This window comes from Anastrepha obliqua, chromosome 3 (genome assembly GCF_027943255.1).
Source record: "Anastrepha obliqua isolate idAnaObli1 chromosome 3, idAnaObli1_1.0, whole genome shotgun sequence".
Lineage (NCBI taxonomy): Eukaryota > Metazoa > Arthropoda > Insecta > Diptera > Tephritidae > Anastrepha > Anastrepha obliqua.
Window position 1 is genome coordinate 121,635,140 of NC_072894.1, and position 7,358 is coordinate 121,642,497.

A 7,358-nucleotide genomic window follows, 5' to 3' on the forward strand; every position below is an offset into this window, starting at 1 on the left:
CTTTTCCCAAAACTTTGAGTCAATAGAGGCCTTTAAAGAGAATTCGCTGAAGGAGCTGAAGAAGATCTCTTCAAACGCGTTTTAAAGGTGCTTTGATGGCTGGACTAATCGTTGGTATATGTGTATTGCTTCGAATGGAGCCTATTTGGAAGACGGCAAAATAAATTTTGATGATTAAACAATTATTTTGCGTTTTATTGAACAATTTCCGGTACTTTTTTGACAGAATGTATGTATAAAAACAAAAACAACAATCCAATCCAGTTTGCCTTTTTATAATTAAAATATTTAACAAACTGTTGACGAAAGCGTACTGTAGAATATATCCGAACCAGAAGGCGCTAAAGAAGTAAACGTCGAAAGCAACGAGTGTCGCCGAAAACAATTTTGCCCATGTGAACGCGATTGAAACATCAAAAGAGAATTTCCAGTGTCTCCCTTCCAGATGTTTCTGTGTGTAAATCGGCACTAACAGTTCATTGAAATTGGCAGCGGTATTGTGGTGCCGGATGCCTGCAAATGGAAATAAAAATATGAACAAAAATGAAGTATTTCAGTTCAATGTTGATGATGGGGATGGGGGTTATGGTGCCTCCTTACTACACAGATTCATAAGACGTTTTAATTTTTGGTTTAATGGCTTTAACGCGGAAAGGAGCTCTACGCAGAAATACTGTGGATGAGGTAGCCGGAGTTGGACTGATGAGGGTTAGAAAAGAGTTCTATTAAAAAATTCGAATTCCAAATTCCAAAATTCCTAATTTTCTCCTGCGACGACTTTTTCTTTAAAAGACTATGTTTATATTTTCAAAAATGTTTCTCAATTCTAAACTAAAGCAAAAAATACTGCAGATGACGAACTTCGTTCTTATTTGAGGTGTCTGGCTACACCAACTTTTCGCTGTATTATACAACTTTAACTGTAACAGTAAATTACTTAAAAATTATAAGCCTCCGGGGGCCGTTTTCAATTTTAGGATGGGGATAGAGTGTGTATAATTGGGCGGGTCGATTTAAAAATCGCTCATTGCTCTGTGAAAATCGTATTCTAGAGATCAAAATAAGAAACTTTGGCGAAAGAACCATACCTCTAAAACGAATTCTGATGCCCCCCAATTTGGGTCGAACGAAAAATCCCACTTTGACCCATTTAGAGTGCTCCAATCGAGTCCAAATATATGACCGACCCCCATTAACTTTGGACGGCCGATCCACCCATGCCAGTGGCACACCCCCTGGAACTCCCCTAGGGGGTTCCCCATACAATCATTTCAAAATATCACCATTTTTGGTCTTTACATGAGAAAAGACACTAAAAGTTCGACCCAAATTGGGGGACATCAGAATTCGTTTTAGAGGTATGGTTCCTTTGGCAAAGTTTCTAATTTTGATCCCTAGAATATGATTTTCACAGAGCAATGGGCGATTTTTTTGCCTCCCCACAAATCGACCCGGCCTAGTGTATAACCACATTTTTTTTAAAGCTTGTTGCATTATAGATAGTGAATATTTCCCAAAATTTATTTTTAAATTATGCATCAAGTTACGTAGGTTAGGTTGAATTGGCTGCTGCTGAAACCAGCGACACACGCCTTAAATTGAGGCGCACTGTGATACCATAGTTTAACTTACTAATCCGCCTTACTGAGGCCTACAACGCTTCATTTCTCATCCTGGTTCTTGCAGAATCATCAGAAAGATACGCATAGCCCTTTTGCATTTTTCTCTGCCAATTAGACGCTGCCTTGTCCTTTTTTTAAACTTCTTGCTTGTTGGCCTGGTGGTTCGACAAGCCATGTCTTGATCTTGATCCCATCTTTCATTTGTTTGTCTATATGCATACATATGTATAGTATATCTATAAGGCACTTTTTCAAAGTGGTAAGCAGCTGCCACTTAAACGTTTTTTTTTTTTTGTCAAATTGAATCGTTCAGGCCCTGCAGGCTCTGTGATCTGATATGCAAATTATGTGAAGTCTGTTGCTCGACATCCGATTGAAGAAATTAATATGCTGTTCTATACAAAACGTTACGTCTACACGTCACAGAATGGCTGACTTCCTAAACGTTGCTTTGCAATTCATCTCTACGGTGTGAAAAGCACTCCGATGCAATTTTTTAGATATCATTGCGGGAATTTGCATCATAAAATTCTTGGATGAGAAATTTGCGTGTGTGATGCGTATCGATAATTTGATGCATACATTTAGGAACCTCAAACAATTAGGCACTATAAGCTTTTTTTAGGACTTTCTACAAGGACTTTGCTACTTTTTCGCCCTATCGGAAGATTTATAATTTTTGCAATTTGCGACGCCGTATTTGACACTTGTGACCTATAAGTAGACAGCTGCAGTATACAAACAGAGCGAAGGTAAGGGTCAAAATAAAGATTTAAATCACTTAAAATCGTTTTTTTATTTACCAAAAAAGTTATTCACAAACAAAACTGAATGATTAAGGGGTAACACCACTGTACACGCGTAAAATAAACACGATTTTTAAAGAATTTTTTTGTATAGAAGGAAAGGGGAAACAATCACTCTGACTTGGGAAGTTATTACTTATATACTAAAATACAAAACTACAAAGTTTGATCGAAAAATTTTACAAAATGGCGGCATTGGAGACATTTTTGTAATGTGGTTTCTCTTGAAGGAGCTCCGCGGCACGCAGCACAGAGGGTGCAAATTTTAATCTGGAACAAAGAAACATTTTTTTTCTTAATCTAGATAAGAATAGCTAGAGAAACACGTAGAAAAACTCTATTTTGGACTAAAAAACGGCACTTAAATAATTATAACAATCGTTTAAATTAATCTATCGAAAATCCCCTACGCTCTTCTCTTAAGAAGGTTATTATACAGACGTAGTGAAAAACCTGATTAAAAATATTTAAAATTGTTTGAGTTATGCTGCGTGCCAATTTCAGAAAACGTGTTTTGAGAAAAACGCGTTTAAAGTTTGGAAATTTGGAGAAGTCGTTAGGTAGCAGTCAGTAACGCTTGGTTAAAAGCTTAAAATATTTATGAAATAGACTTCGGTAACGTATAAAACTTTTTGTTCTGTATTTTAAAAGGTTCAAAGAATTTTTTAAGCTTATAAAAAAAAATCAATTTTTTGTAATTTCTACCCCTTAAGGGTACCCGGTGGTCTAGAGCACGAAAATTTCACCTATTTTCACGATTTTTTTTTTGCCATTAAAAATTTAAAAAACGATGTTTCAACTTTTCGGGCTTATAAGTACGTTTATTGAGCATGCTACAAAAAATTTTTTTTTTACTTTTGAGACAATATTTATTATTATAAAAATGCCGCTGAAGATCAGAAAGAGTTATGGTCGGAACTAGAACAAATCGAAAAAATGAAAAATTGACAAAATGGCGCACTTTTGAAAAAAAGTTCGTAAAATCGGGTTTTTTTCATTAGTTGTTTAGTTTAAAAAATAGGAAATTATTTAAATAAAATTATGATTCTAGTTCCGACGATAGCGATACATGTTGTGAACAACATATCCAAATTTCAAGTGATTCGGTTGAATAGTTTTTTTGTTTTCATCCCCGCCGTGCCGAAAAAAGTCGTTTCGAGATAAATGAATTTAAAGTTGGAGGTACGGGAGCGCGCGGACCACTCTCTACCTAGTTAATAGGCTGTAGAAGCTATAATACTGGGAGTTTGACACATGAAAATCTCACAGTATATTCTTAAGATACTATGCTTTCGAAATATCGAAAAAATGAAAAATCGAGTTTTTGAAATTTCTAGACCACCTTTAAGTTTGAATTTGATGATTACCTTTATGCACCGAAACTGACGCTTAGGAAGTCCATCTAGCACGAGACATTTGAACCATCGATTTTTGAAGTCATTTATAAAATTTTGCGCTTTTCGCTTGAACAAATTTTGGAAATATTACAAATATTCGATCTTATAAAATCGAAAAATTGGTCGCTGGTTACAATGGTTATGATGTTAATTGGCCGCCAAAATGTTGGGATTTGACTCCATTCGACTATTTTTTAGTGGGCGCCGTTAAGAGTAAATGTTGCGCCATCTTCCAAAGATGAGCCAAGAGTTTAAAAATACAAGTTGCAATTGGTGAGATAAAAGTCGTAAGTGGCGAAAATATACTGAACAAGTTGGGTTGTATAAAATCAGCCGGAGAAGTTATTTGAACGAAATTGTGTTCCCTATTTAACGGTAAGATTTACTTACTCATGTGGCGTTACAACCGTGTGTTGGTTTTGGCCAAATCCAAAATAGCCCGCCAGGTGTTTCTGTGCCAATTAGAAATCCCGAGCGCCGACAGGTCTTGTAGCACTTGGTTCTTCCAACGAAGATGTGGCTTCCTTTTTGGGGTACGTGTCGTAGATTCGCCTTGCGGAAGCGTCTTCGATCATACGGGTTACATGGCCAAGCCAGCCTTTTACGCGCTTAACTTTGTTCATGTCTCTCATACGAGGGGTGCCTTTTATATTTCGGGATTTGGCAACCCTGGTGTTGCAATCTGGCAACTGACAGCTGTATCGCAAAATTTGACATTTTTTGGCTTTTACGTACTCAGAACGTTTTGAAATACCAGCGCTATTTGTGTTGTTTACAGTAACTTAAAAGATTCATCTCGGTCCAAAAATGGAATTAAATCGTGAACATTTTCGTGCAATTAGTTTTTACAACTTTCGACGTGGATTAACTCAGCAACATTGCATGGATGAACTTAATTCATTTTTTGGCGATGAAGCTCCATCAAGGACCATGTAGTGTTTATCGATGGTATGATGAATTCAATCGTGGTCGTAGTTCACTCCAAGACGAATTTCGTGAAGGTCGTCCAAAATCAGTTGTTGTTCCGAAAACCATTGATGCTGTGCGCGAACTGATATTGCAAGATCGTCATGTGACCTATCGTGAGATTGAGACAATCTTAGGCATTAGTGGGACCAGCATACATTCAATATTGCATAAACATTTTACTGTCAAAAAAATTTGTTCGCGTTGGATCCCACACAATTTGTCAATCGCTCAAAAAAAGGCTCGTGTCGATTGGTCGAAGGAAATGCTCAAAAAATACGATCGCGGGGCTTCGAAACACGTCTATGACATCGTGACAGGTGATGAATCATGGATTTACGCGTATGAGCCCGAAAGTAAACAGCAATCGACTGTGTGGGTGTTTCAAGATGAGCCAAATCCAAGAAAAGTTGTTCGCGCAGGAAGCACTTCCAAGCAAATGGTCCCCTGTTTTTTCGGAAAAACTGGACATGTCGCAACCGTACCACTAGAACAACGCAGAACAGTAAATTCTGAGTGGTACACAATCATTTGTTTGCCAGTTGTCTTCCAAGAAATTAGGAAAACCAATCGCCAAAGACGGATCACTCTTTACCAGGACAATGCGAGCTCTCACATCGGCTCAAACAACTGCATTTTTGAGCACCCAAAACATCGAATTAATGGGTCATCCGCCGTATAGTCCTGACTTGGCACCGAATGACTTCTTTTTATTCCCGTACGTAAAAAACAAACTGAGAGGTCAACGTTTTTCGACACCTGAAGAAGCGGTTGCGGCATTCAGAATGCATGTTTTGGAGGTACCTCATTCAGAGTGGCAAAAGTGCTTCGACAATTGGTTCAAACACATGCAAAAGTGTATAGATCTTCATGGAGAATATTTTGAAAAACAATAAAGTGATTTTCGATGATTAAAATTTTTTTTTGTTCTCTAATCCCGACATATAAAAGGCACCCCTCGTATAGCTCGCTGTTGCATTGTACACGATACTCCGCACCAACGCGGAGAGGGCCAAATATCTTACTTGATTACTGCTGTCCTGACATCACTGGAGTGGAAAGCTTAGAGGCTTGCTGCCAATATTAGTTTACTACGGATGTCCGTAGCTTATCCAGCGGACGTCACGCGGAGGCAGTGTGCCAAATTGAAACGAGAAAGGAACAAAGATCTTTTGCGAAATTTGCAATGTGAAATGTAATCGCGTACTTTACTTTGTATTTCTGCTCCCTGGACCTCCATTGGTAAGATTTTTTCCTTCTTGGTTGACGCGGTAACTGCTTACGCGGTATTCGCCGAGTTTATCAAATCCGCACCAAGTGAAGCCAAGTCCTTCTCTATCTTAATTCTTAATTATTAATTAAATTAGAGAATTTAATTTAATTCGACTATAAATAAAAGGTTCATGAAAATATAAGTATTTTGCAAAATTTTTTTTTCTATTATATATATCTATATATATATATAATTGGCGTGTACACGCTTCTTGGGAATTTGGCCGAGCTCCTCCTCCTATTTGTGGTGAGCGTTTTGATGTTGTTCCACAAATTGAAGAATCTACAGTTTCCAATCGACTCCGAAAGGCAGATATTTTTTATGAGGAGCTTTTTCTTGGCAGAAATACACTCGGACGTTTGTCATTGCCTGCCGAGGGATGACCGCTATTAGAAAAAACTTTTTCTTCATTTCGATGTTTCACCGAGATTCGAACCTACGTTCTCTGTGAATTCCGAATAGTAGTCATGCACCAACCCATGCGGCTATGGCGGTCGCTGTATATGACACAATATTTAAGAGGTAAGACACTAGCATTTTGGATAAATTGAATTTTAGTTTGTGGTCTTCAATACAATATTCTGTTGGTCCTATTGTGGAACAAAATTTTTTTAATAGTTCACTTCACGATTTAGCCACAATATCTCGAAACTGCTTATAAATGCTCGCTTAATACTCGTAGTAAACCCGTTTTTCTCGAAACCTACATACAGTTAGTAACATAAATAAGTATACAGGAGCCTGATTTATAGAACTGTTTGACGCTAACGCTTTCCTTAATACTCGTATGTAATCAAAATATTTTACACATGGTAATTGTATACTGGGATAAACTTTCATATACGCCTTAATTTAGCTGTACATTTTAGATACCGTTATCCACGCTTTGCTTTGTCTTTGATGCCAGTGAAATTTATGTCACAAAAGTTAGTATACAGCAAACGATTGTTCAGTTAGCATAACATTTATTTTTACGTATTGATTAAAAAAGTTAAAACTATTAAAAGGAAATAATTAAAGTGAGTATAAAAATTTAGGGAAGTACGTTTTGTATTAATTTTTGCGACATTTTTAGTAATGGCACCAAGAGGAAAAGAGAATTCTGATGATTTAAAAAAACTGATTATAATATATCACAAGGAACATAAATCAATCAATCATTTGTTACCGTTCAAAAGATTGTGAATAAATATAAAAGTGCGGGAGCACCACTAATACAGAGTGTTGTGGGCGTCCGCCGCTCTTAAGTCCCAGAGAAAAAAGCTTAGTCGTACGGAAAATCAGGACAAACCCC